General features: G+C 43.8%; 1 protein-coding gene across 13 annotated transcripts in view; it reads left to right on the plus strand.

Moving 5' to 3' along the window:
• Window positions 1–12,006, plus strand: part of LOC109855680 (forkhead box protein P1) — a 237,348-nt gene that overhangs the window by 50,622 nt on the left and 174,720 nt on the right. The window contains exon 1 of one of the 13 annotated variants that reach the window (XM_020430172.1): window positions 10,820–10,887. The exons of the other annotated variants lie outside the window; for them this stretch is intronic. The gene's annotated coding sequence lies outside the window, so the exon portion shown is untranslated. Of the gene's footprint in view, window positions 1–10,819; window positions 10,888–12,006 lie in introns of those variants that run through there. 13 annotated transcript variants of the gene reach the window in all.

Genomic DNA, 12,006 nt, shown 5'->3' on the forward strand with positions numbered 1-12,006 from the left:
AAGAAAAGCGGCGCAACACGAAAAATAAAACAGAATAAAAGACAAAAAAAAACCAATTATTATAATATATACAATTTTAGCTAAATGCTAATTACATTCTTTTACACATTAATTGCCTAGACGCAAATTTATGAAGACGCGTCGCCGCGCCTCGTGAAAATGCAAATCCCCCCACGTTTATTTGAAAAGAAACGTGAATAATAAATGAGAGAGACCAAAAGTGTTTGTTTTTCTGCACGGCATATTTCGAAAAGAAACGGGATGTTCCATTTGTTCCCGCCGGTCTATCTACACGCGGGCAGAAACAACGCCGCGATTCTCTCAACACGTTTATATAGCATATCGGAGCGCGGTAGGCGTTTGCAAGAAGTCCGCATGCAAATTTTCTAACACAGCGAGGTCTTAAAGGGATCGTCGAATACGCGCGATATGAATTTGAGGAGCGTTGAGAACGGGCGGAAGGGAGCAAGAGCGGTGGTAGAGGAAATAGACGCGCGGAGCGTGTACACCTTTCAAAGCGTGCGCGCACGCACGCCGACACACACACACACACACACGCAACACACAACGCCCGCGTATTTTCTCGTAATCCGTGGCATTGCGTGTTTCGATAACGCTGTGCCCGGCCGACAACGGTATTTTATGGTCTCGCACCTTCTCTCGCCTGTCTCGGGGCTCTTCCTTTCAGCGCCGATATCTCCGCGTTTGCATTTACGGTAAGGTCACCGCACGCCCACGTGAGTCTCTCAACGTTACTTCAGGCATCGGCGATCGCGGTGACGCGATAGTCGCGCGCGGTTTTACTGTTATTGCGCGAGCTTCTTATAAGTCCCGAGGACCCGAGGACTACTTTACGCGTTCGATAAAATCTCGCGGCGTTAACCGGCGAAATTAGCGACTTCGAACGAATACGATTAAAGCCGGCGAGCATATGTTTAAGATAGGCATGACACGAGTAGTTTAATTTGCGCCGAAGAAAATTGCGTTTTTTTTTCTTCTGGTTTAAAAAAATTTTTTTTTATTTTTTCGTTCACGCGCGCAACGCGATCGTTTACCGTTTACAACATTCCGCATAATGCGACTGCCGCGAAAAATATATATCGCGCAGGGGCGCAACGCGGCCGGTGCTTTATTGTACATCACGGCTGTATTTAATCCGCAATATCGTATTCTACATACCTACCGTGCTGGTGATGAATTCCTTGCGTTACTGGCATTTTGCCATTAAGTTATGTAACGTGTACGTGTGTTTGATGTGTAACATATTAACCAGCACCGGGGCGATATATACTACGTTACGATAAATTAATGGTGGCCTTTTAATATTTGCCCGGAACTGTCGATAATTTCTCCGGGTCCGAAAAATTCCCGCGTCGAAAACGCAAAACGCGCGCGAGACCGGCACCGACGTTTTACTTTTTATTGTTTTTCCGTAAACGCGCGGTCCGCAATTTCATTAGCGGATGTGTGTTACTCGTTTCTTTTTTTTTTCTTTCGTGTAACATAATCAGGAACAACGCAAAAAAAAAAAGAAATTGGCGCGTGTTGTTCTAGATGGGGTGATTTGTGAACACACAAACGCAATTGTCGAAATCGCGTGTAATGTCTCGATGGCGAAAGGGATCGCAAAACGCGCAAAACAAAGGCGACATTAGTTTCACGTCTGTCAGTATTTAGTCATGCTCTCTAAACCGTTCGAACTCCCGATACGATACGAGCACTTGTATCGATCGTAAACGCACAGCGTTGCTTGATACCATAAACCTACATCGGGTACGTTTGGTTCCTGCATTAAGCACGCTGCTAGTTCTGTTATGCATTCATCAATCACGGCATTTGTACGAAAGCATTGATTTGTTGTGTCGCCGACGTAACCCGATCGCTGCGGACAGTTTTCGTTCGCGAACACATTGTCTTGCGGTAAAAAAAGAAAAAGAGATAAATGACAAATGGTTAATTTGAAATTGTTATCTACTATATTTCGTTTCAGAGGAGAGAAAATTTCTGCAAACAAGTTTTTTTTTACGTATCTTATTGAACTCGGACACTTTGGTCCGTTTTTGTAAGGAAAAAAAAAAAAAAGACAAATTTAACGAATGATATTAAGTTAGAATTACGAGAGACAAGCGACAGTTTGTTCGTGACGTTATTGCAAATACGATTAAACAAGTTAAACGCTGAGATTAACTTGAAATGTTATCTAGTTATATTTTTGTTGCAAAGAAAGACAATTTTTGGAAAATTTGTATGTGTTTAAGATGTTTAGACAGTTTGCTATCGGAAAAAAACTAAATGTAACAAAAAATACCAGATTGGAAGAATATTTTAGTTTGCTATCGAAAGACAAACAAATTTAACAAAAGACATTAAATTGGAAGAGACATTTAGTATATTTTTTTTTTCCCAAAGAAAGACAGAGAATTTGCATGTATTTAATTGAATTTGGACACTATGATTTGTTGTCGTGAAAAAAAAAAAAAAAAAAACAATTTTCAACGAAGAATATTAAATTGGATTTCAAATTATAGAGATACAAGCGACACAACAACGTATTCGCTGTAACAGAAGTAAATAGTTCATACGGTTAATAACCAGGTCCGCGTCGGACGTAAGCGACTATAAATACCGACTTATCTTATGCACAGCGATGCCGATGTTAGTCGATGCCGCGATTGTATCATGCTGATTATAGTGTAACGCCGTGCGGGCGCGCGGCCTGCATTTCGCCTCTCCAATTCCGCGGCAGGAAGCCGCGGCGATGCGGTAGCAAAATAAAAAGAATAAAAAAAAAAAAAAAAAAAATATAGCAGGAGCCTGGCAGCGAAAGTTCCCAGGTGATTGGTCGTGGGAAATATCGCGGTTAGGAAGAGACTGATAAAGCGGATCGATGAGTCGATATATAACGGCCCCTCCGGAGAAAGGAGGATAGAGAGAGAGAGAGCGAGAGGGGAAAGAGAGGAGGAGGGAGAAGTATCGCGCGGCTAGTGTGAGAATTTATGTGGATATAAACAGACGAAAGTTTTGCGGGGAGGTGAGGAATTGTGTGGAGATGCATGAGCGACGCGCGTGGCTCGCGCGCGCGCGAAAAACGAGCACGGGGAAAAAAAAACAGAAAGAACAAACAGGACCGCGCGTTGATCGCCGATATCGGAAAAATTAACGGCCAAAGAGTCGGAGTGACAGGCCATTAAATTGAAATCAGCGATCCGATCGAAGTCAGCGGGCGTCACTTGGCGAAAGTGACGCCGCGCGTCGCGTTTTAATCGAGGGGGCGGCGGTTGTTTCAAATATAGAGTGTCGCGGCTATGTGCGCCTTGTGTATCTTGAAAGCGATTGAAAACTTAGAAAATGCGATCACACACACGCTCACACACACACACACACACACACACACATACAAAGCGTGTGTTCCGCTCGTTGATCGCCCGAGGAGGTGCGAAGTGGACGTCGTGTTGTGTGTCGTGACGTATCGCGTACGCGATAACACAGAGGGGACAAAAGAAGGTGTATTTTAAATCTTCAAACAAGATGGGAGGGGAAGGAAAATTTACACAGTACAAAAGTGATTAATCGCAATTAGTTCTTCGCCGTACAAAAACCATCCGTTATTTTGCGCGCGCGCGTTACCATTAATGTAATAAATTCTCACACGGCGGAATGTAACTCAAATTGTTCCAAATTCGAACTTTGACACTGAGCGATGCTTGGCAATCGAAAGCAAATCGGCGAACTGAATCGTACAAACGCGCGCATCGCGCAAATGCACACCCCCTTCCAACCCCTAATGCCAATGACCTGTTCGCTTATAGGCACAAAGTCCTAGCTATATCCGACCGTCTGTATGTTGACTATTCTTAGCACGAAGAGCTCCATATGCATATATACTATATACGCGTACACGCTGTACGTAAACGTGTGTATTCTTACGTGCGCAATGGGCGAAAATAATATCAACCCGTCGAGGAGAGCCAGTCGAGCAATTGACGCGCAACGCGCGTTTTTGTTTCTCGGACGAGCGACGAAAACAATGGACTCGAAGAGTTCCAAGAGTTGTATTCTTCCTTGAAAGGATCTTGTTTCGTCACAAAATTTCCTTCAAGCGAATATTTGAAAAATCTAATTTATTATCGCTCGAGACACGTTTAATTATGTAAGCTAATGAAGCGAACTTAATCACTCGAGATAATCAAGATGTAAATATTCAAACTTTCAAATGAGATACGATTTACTGCTTTATTTTGTTCCCAGCTATTTGTCGCGTTATCGAATCGACGAAATATTCGACTATTGAGAAAATGTGCAATATTTTGAGACGAGTGCAAAATTTTGAAATTTTCAAAATATTCTAGAAAATAACGCGCGTGATGCGCGATATTTTTTTGTTAATTTCCCTCCCGAGTTCGTGAAATAAACGTAACGGACAAATGGTTAACGTATCTCTCTCGTTGTGTTTCGTCGCTTCTCATCTCTCGTCGCGCGAGAGTTGCGAAACATCGCGAAATCGTCGTCGGACGTTGCCGCGCATCATTAACGTGCGTTACAATCGCGTTTCGCGGTTCATGAAAGACGCGGTCGTAAGTCACACGGGCAGCAGGAAGAGAACCGTCAGGGCCATTTGATAAGCAACCGTGTTCATTATTGCACATTAGCCCAGTTATCGTCACGTCCTCCTCTTTACCTCCTACTTCTGAGCTCTCTGCCGTGTCTTTGCTGCGCTCAGCGGCGCGAACGCGAATTCTACGCCGCGTTACGGTATGCGTTAATTGACACGCATATCGTAACCGTCGCATTAGTCTCTCATCTACTTATTTGCGCGCTCGGAAATTGTCGTGCTCGCTTATATTGTAGCTTTTCTATTTCCGTTTTTCTTTTTTGTTTTTCATATTCGCAGACTTGAATAATTTCTGAAAAAAAAAAAAAACGGAAGTCGATTTCAACGACAGTTTCTTCTCTTTCTCGGGAGGAGAAACAGGATCGTATGTCCGCGCCGCGACGGAAACTACTCCTCCGAAAAAAAAAAAGAGACATAACAAAGAGTTCTTTCGTCGTAGGTCCTCACACTTCTCTCTGTCTCGCCAGAATCTTCGTGAAAGGTGGAGCGCCGTCGTCGTCGTCGTCGTCTTCATCCTCCTTCTCCTCCTCCTCATAAATTCGTTTTTTGCATTTCTTGGTTTCGGGCGAAGATAGATGCGTTGCGTAAGAGCGTTTAAAAAAAATAATAATAATAAGTACCGAGAGAAAATTGCACAAAGCGTCTTTTCGAATCAAAAAAATAATTTACAAAATAATTGATTAAACCTCGTGTTGTGATTTTGTCACGCGCGAAATTGCAAGCGAACAAAACCATCCGAGCAATTGATGAAACATGAAAACGGCTACGACGCAAGTATGAAACCTTAGATTTCAATTAACATAATTCGCGCGCAACCGCATACTCTTTATCGCGCCGGCAAAGCGGTCTCCACGCGTCACACTCGATTAAGTGGCCGTCAACAGGCGTGTTACACAACGCTTCTAATTTCTCAGCAATTACAATATCTTTTATGTCACGAAACAACGAAACAACAACAATCTAAGCGGCGATAAAAGAGGAGTTTTATTCTCTTTTATTATGTGAGAAAAAAAAATATACATGTGTCTCCCGCGTATAATAAAATAATATAATGAAACGCAATTGTATTTATTCCGCTGCTGTTCCGGACTTTATTCTTGTGCGCGTGGTTTACGTAACGCGCGCGCTCTCTCGAAGGCGAGAAAACGAGTCTCCCGCTTCTCTCTCATTCCCATGAGAGTCAATAAGGCACACGCCGGAAAGGGTTACTCGCAGGGAAGTGTGTGTGTGTGTGTGTGTTTGCCGAGAAACGCAGCGTTTAATGAAAACAATCCTAGTTTATAATCCACAATAAGTCTCGTGACGCTGCCTCCGTCGTCGCCGAATTCTCTCACCTCTATTCGGGATACCGGGACGACGGTCCTAGAAGGAGCGAATTGGCGGGAACGTTCCACGAGATGAGTCGGGGAGGGGGGGAAGGAGTGGGTTAACGCGAGGAAGGGTTGAAGAACCCGGGAATACACACGCGAAGGGAAGGGAAACGAGCGGTGAAGAAGGATGGCGACGAGGAGAACGACTGTCACGCGAAATGAGGTGCACGATGGCGAGGAGGAGGAGGAGAAGGCGAGACGGTGGGTGGCGAGAGCCCTTCTCGGGGACTATTAGCAGTTTAGCTTCTACAAAAGCCTTCTAATTGTACATGAAATTTACTCGGAGAAGGAGAAAGAGAGAGAGAGAGAGAGGGAGAGGAAGAGGGAGAGTCTATCGTCGCGCAGCGACGATATCTCCTTAGCCCGATAAGGAAGAAAAAGCGAGAGAAAGAGAGAGAAAGGGGAGAGGGAGAAAGAATGTGCGCGCACGAGAGAGAGAGAGAGAGAGAGAGCAAGGGAGGCACGTGTCGGTCTGCGCCGAAAGAAGTAGAGAGGAGGGTTGATGGGCGAAGGAGGAACAGAGAGTCGTCGGTTCATTCCTCGGGCGTTTGTTAATTTGCCACGCGAGCACATTACGACCGGTTCGGTCGTCCCTGAAAACAGAAATGAGAAAAATCAGGGAGAGGGGGTGGTTTCGTAGCTTCATAGCGGATATGGATGTCTCCCGGTGTCTTATTGTCAGCGTGATGAAGGGATAGAGTGACGGAGTCAATGAACTCCGAATCTTGCGAACGCGAGAGAAAGGGGTGTGAAGTGTCGGCTATCAATCCAAGAAGAAGATGAGCCACACGTGGACTCATTAAAAACTTAAGGGATTGAACACAAAAAAGGTATAGAATCTATCAACTAAAAAATTAGCAGATATTATAAGTATAAATTATTGTATGTACTTCTGCAGTGTTAGAAAATTTATTTCTCTTCAATCTTTTCGTAAGCGTGCGGGCGCGTAAATAAATTTCCCGACGTCTTTGAATACAAATTCGACCGGCCGTTATCATTAGGGGACTTGGATTGGTCGAGAATTTGTCGAGCGCGAGAGAAAAGGCGCGCACCGGATTCAGATTTTTCATTAAGGAGACGTCGACTCAGCTATCCGGATGCCCTCCCATCCGGGGAGGGGGAGTGCAAAGTGGGAACCAACAAGCGATGGCACCAAAAGGAAGGACTAGAGGGGGGAGGGAGGTGGGGAGAAAAGGACCCTCGCGGTATAATATGGTGGATTAATACGCGCAAAATCTGCCACCTAAAAGTTATTAATGACTGTCGTCGTGGCGCGTTGCCTTGCTCGGCGACGCGTCAAAGATTTTATAAAAGAGGGCTTCCAACCCTCTGGACCACCCGGCGACTTGTCTCGTCCATTCTCCGGAGTCTTTGAAAGAAAGAAAGACAGCTGAGAAGTCGATGATGTTGAGTCGATTGTTGAGAAAACCGCATCGATGCCGCGCGATCGATATCTATTTTTCTATTTTAAGATAAACGCGACACAACAAACATATATACAGAGCTGTTCGCGCACGCTGCATTTTTTAATTATTTGCATTAAACCTTAATTGTAACTAACAACATTATCGCATATAATCGTGTTGTTTAACAACATTACCGCGCACGATATATAATCTTCTCGATATATAACGCGCTGGGGAAACTCTCTCTCTCTCTCTCTCGCGAATTATTCGATTACGACAAACAAGATTCGGGTAATCGCATATACGTGTCGCGAAATCGATGAGTTGCAGTCAATTATTAGCGATCAGTTTTCTTTAATGAATTTCTTCTGATATAGGTAGCTGTCAATAAAGCGACGGCATCATTCGCGCGAACAAAATCGACCGACCGGATGGCCGACTGACAGAAATACGCGTCGTTTTTCATTTTTAATCTTATCGTCGATACACGGAAAGTCTATTAGGAACCGATATCTAACCACCGCCGCGATATTTTTGACCCGATGATCGGGCGACAAGCAATCGCGCCCGGTCGACATATTCGATTGCAGCGGCATCGCGCTTTCGGTATCGTATTATTTAATGCGCGGGAAGGGGGAAGGGGGGCGGGCGGGGAGGAGGAGGAATATATACAGTCCGCGAATTCCGGAATAAACGGAAAATGTAATTTAACGCACATTTGGGTAGAGAGAACGCCGAATAAATGTTCAGCATTGATGGAATCTAGAAGGGCGGTTGCGTGTAAATTGATACAATCGATACGTTAATTGTCGACAAAGACAATTGGCGGAAAGGATACGCAGAGAGATGCGTGAGAGGTGATATCTTCTCGTACGTAAAGAGAACTCTCGTCGTGCGCGAGTCTTCCACGTAGCGAGAGAAATGTGTAAAATAAGTATTCTTTTTATATTGCACTCAAAAGTAGTGATATTTATATTATTCAAATTTTTATATTCAGTATCTTATAATGAGAAAAAAACCTCCGCTTATAATAAGACGTTAGATTAAAATTCTGGATGGCGCCGAGGAAAAAAAATGAGCGCGCCGCGTGCGAAATCCGGCCCCCGCGATTTGGCGAGAGAGTGAGGAGCACTCCCTCTCTCTCTCTCTCTCTCTCTCTCTCAAGTTATCCTCCCGATTCATCCCCCGGCAAGGAGATTGAACGTGAATGCTCAGGACGGAAAAAAAAAGCCGACAGCGTAACAGAAACGATACGAAGTGCCTGATGAGGAGTCACGCTAGCGGCCGGGGCAGGATTTGCAAGGGGTTGCCAAAGGGGTCGAAACAGGGGGTGCAGATTTGAACAAGAGCTCGGTTGCTATGCAAATTGGAAAGATAATAATCGATTGTCGGAGGATGGTTGCGTTGATGGGCTCGCGGATGAGCGCGGCACCACCTCCCCACCTGAAAAACACGCCTGGATCTCCCCCGTCCCTCTTTCTCGCTGGCCCCTCCGCCGACCCCACACTCTCTTCCCTCCCTCCCCCCCCCCGTATCGCATCCCGATCTCCCTCAAGGGAAATTATATACTCTGCCCTCGACGTACCCCAGGCACCATAGACCGTCAAATACCTTACCTGTCCCGTCTGCATTCATTCCCTTTCGTGTCTCATCCCTATATCGGTAGACCGGAGCCGGGAGATGGAGTCGCTACGAATTTTTTGGACACCTTCGTCCGGATAATCGAGCGTCCGAGCGCGATTGATACGCGGGCCGCAATATTTTTTTTTTTGACCGAAGTTATGTCCGCGAATGTCTCAGTCGGGACGAATGCTCGTCCGGAAAGTTTTTCACCCGGTGCGCAATACTGATGTGATGTGGTTGTTGTGTTTACTGAATTATTTTTAACACACAGTTATTCCACATAGTGACAGACAAGTGACGTGTCAAATATATGGCAGAGAGAGACCGTGACACATAAGAATAATTTATAATATTCATTTGTTGTCTCAATGCCGCCCGCGAACGATCTTTGATCGGCTGTGTTGGACGACGCGTGCGCGTTCGCGAACTTTTCGATCTGTTATTGTTGTTATTATTTTTTGTGACGACCGCACAGCTGCTTCGCGCGAGCTTATCTTCTGCTTAATTGACAGGGAAAGATTAATTAGCCAATATTAGAATAAAGAAACGAGGAAAATAAGAGGCGCGACGCGGACATTATGACAAATGATGTTTGTATCTCTCTAATTCGCCGGAATAAACGGCGGGGCTCCGTAATAATAAAATCTGTGGGGGCGAATATATAAGCGCGAGTGAGGGCATTTGCTAATTGAAGAAAGCTTTCGTGCTATATATTAATCTTGCTATGTTCAATGGCGTTTTTTTTTTCTACGCGCGTTTCGTAGAATCCAATTGATTCAATTCTAGTGTGTGTGTGTTTTTGCTACTTTGACCGTACGCGCAAAAATTATGGAGTGCTTATGGTTACGCCATGTGAATTTAATCGGAGCGATGTTGTTCTCCATTACGGAAGATATCTGATCCTGCTTTAATATTTATTTTCCCTGATATTAAATAAATTTTCTCGCGCGATACAATTTATTTAATAACATAATCGGGTGAATACAACGCAGTTGAATCAAGATAAATTTCAAAAAAAAAAAAAAAAAAAAAATAGTAAATTGTACGTGTAAAATGCAGTAAAAATTTAATATTCTATGCAAAGTTTAAACCTACAATAATGAGAAATACAATACGAAATGTTATTAATTAAAAACATTAAATAAGTCGAAATTAATGATCGTTTTGCGGAAATATTTTAGGGAGAAAAAAAAACGATATCTATATTACAGTGTGTATTAAATACGCTGTTCAAATGTAACAAAATTGTTACATGAAACGTTTCTTGACGGTGTATATCTCTAGAGAACGCGCGAATTGCTTGTAAAGTATCGACACAAGATATAAATATGTGGCGATATATTTGCGTTAAAATTACATGAAAAAAAAAAAAAAATTAATTCTCGAAACAGTCAGTACAAAAATATCTTATACAATATTATGTGTTGCAAATTTTAATTTGCAATACTGTGTTATTATAAATACTCATTATTTGTGCAAAATAAGATATCATTTAACATTTGTCATGTAATTTATATTTGCAACGTCAATTCTTTAGTTGCATATTTGTCGAGTCGCGCGACCACGTGTTCCACTCTGACAATTAGCTCGCTCATAAAAGTTTCGTTAGTGCGACTTCGCTATTTGCTTCTGCCTATTTATATTGGCGCAACTTGTTTGCGTATGTAAATGTGCGAGGTACGTCATCGGCTGAAAACATCGTCTTCGTCCGGACGACGAGTCGATTTTCTTAAACACTCCGAAGTCGTTCGCGTATCAGTAATTACGTTGTTTATTTGTATTTTTTATAACCAAATTGACATCGCATTTGTAATTCTTCTCGCAGCTTGTCGCAATTAAATAGCAGTTCGACCTTTCGACAAATTGTAACACACAGGTAAATTATTACACGTCAAACCGAACTTGTTAACGGCTTGGTGCGGCAGGATTTAGTTTCTAGTGCGCACCGAGTGTTTCGTAACGCGTAAGATATAAAAATTTGCGATATATATTGAACAATCACAAATTTTTTGTTTTTTTTTTCTAACAAATTACATTGTGCATTTAAAAGCGAACATTTATTTCAACGAGATAAATTTAAACACCTATTGTTCAGGCGCTTGTCCGATATTTCGAGGCTTAAATTGCTCGGAAAACAATCGTTTTTTTTTTTGGATACTCGGTTTCTTTGCCTGCGCGCGGTGCCGACTGCGCTTGAAAAAAAAAAAAAAAAAAAAAACTTTCCAGGCCGCACTCGAGAAAAGACGACCGTTCACAACTCGCGCAAAAAAAAGAAGAGAGAAGAAAAAAACTTTTCTTTTTTTCGAAGGAAAGGGAAAAATCCTTAACGAAACATCGGCGGGGCATAAATTACGCAGCAATGTGATGAGGCGCGCGAGCGAGCGACGGGGATGACGGGAGTGAGCGACGTGAGGGGGCGGCGGGTGCTTAAAAAAGTAGGTTGCAAATGAGCGGCGAGAGCGAGAGACGGGGGCAAACACGCGGCCAAACAAACGGAAAGCAAGCGGAAAGAGGACGACGGGACGAGAGCGCGCGAGAGGAGAGTTTCGTGTTTGCGCATATTTCTCGTAATATTCTCTGTTTATCTCTATTGCCCCTTGTTTATCCAGTGTCCATCCGTCCCGCGCAGCCGTGTGTGTCCCGTCCTTCTATTTTCGTTTCTCCTTTTTCCTCCGGGTCCTTGCGCGCCCGGTCTGTCGCTGTTGCGCGTCGTTCTCTCGTCGTGGTCTTCTTCGTCGCCGCCTTCGTTCTTCTTCTTCTCATCCGCTTCTTCGCGACAAGGTGCGCGCGCGTCTCCTATATTATCCAGGCAATGTTTACGTTCGAGATAAAGCGAGGAACAAACAGCGAGCAGGTCCTCACGGTCACCGTATATAACGTAGTTCGTCGTGGTAGTTGCGCTCGCGGTTAAGAAATCAAGATAAAGATAAAAAGAGAGAGATAGAAAGATAGAGAGAGAGAGAGAGAGAGAGAAAGAGAGAGAGAGAGAGAGAGA

Source organism: Pseudomyrmex gracilis, unplaced genomic scaffold, assembly GCF_002006095.1.
Source record: "Pseudomyrmex gracilis isolate BER0280 unplaced genomic scaffold, ASM200609v1 scaffold_95, whole genome shotgun sequence".
Lineage (NCBI taxonomy): Eukaryota > Metazoa > Arthropoda > Insecta > Hymenoptera > Formicidae > Pseudomyrmex > Pseudomyrmex gracilis.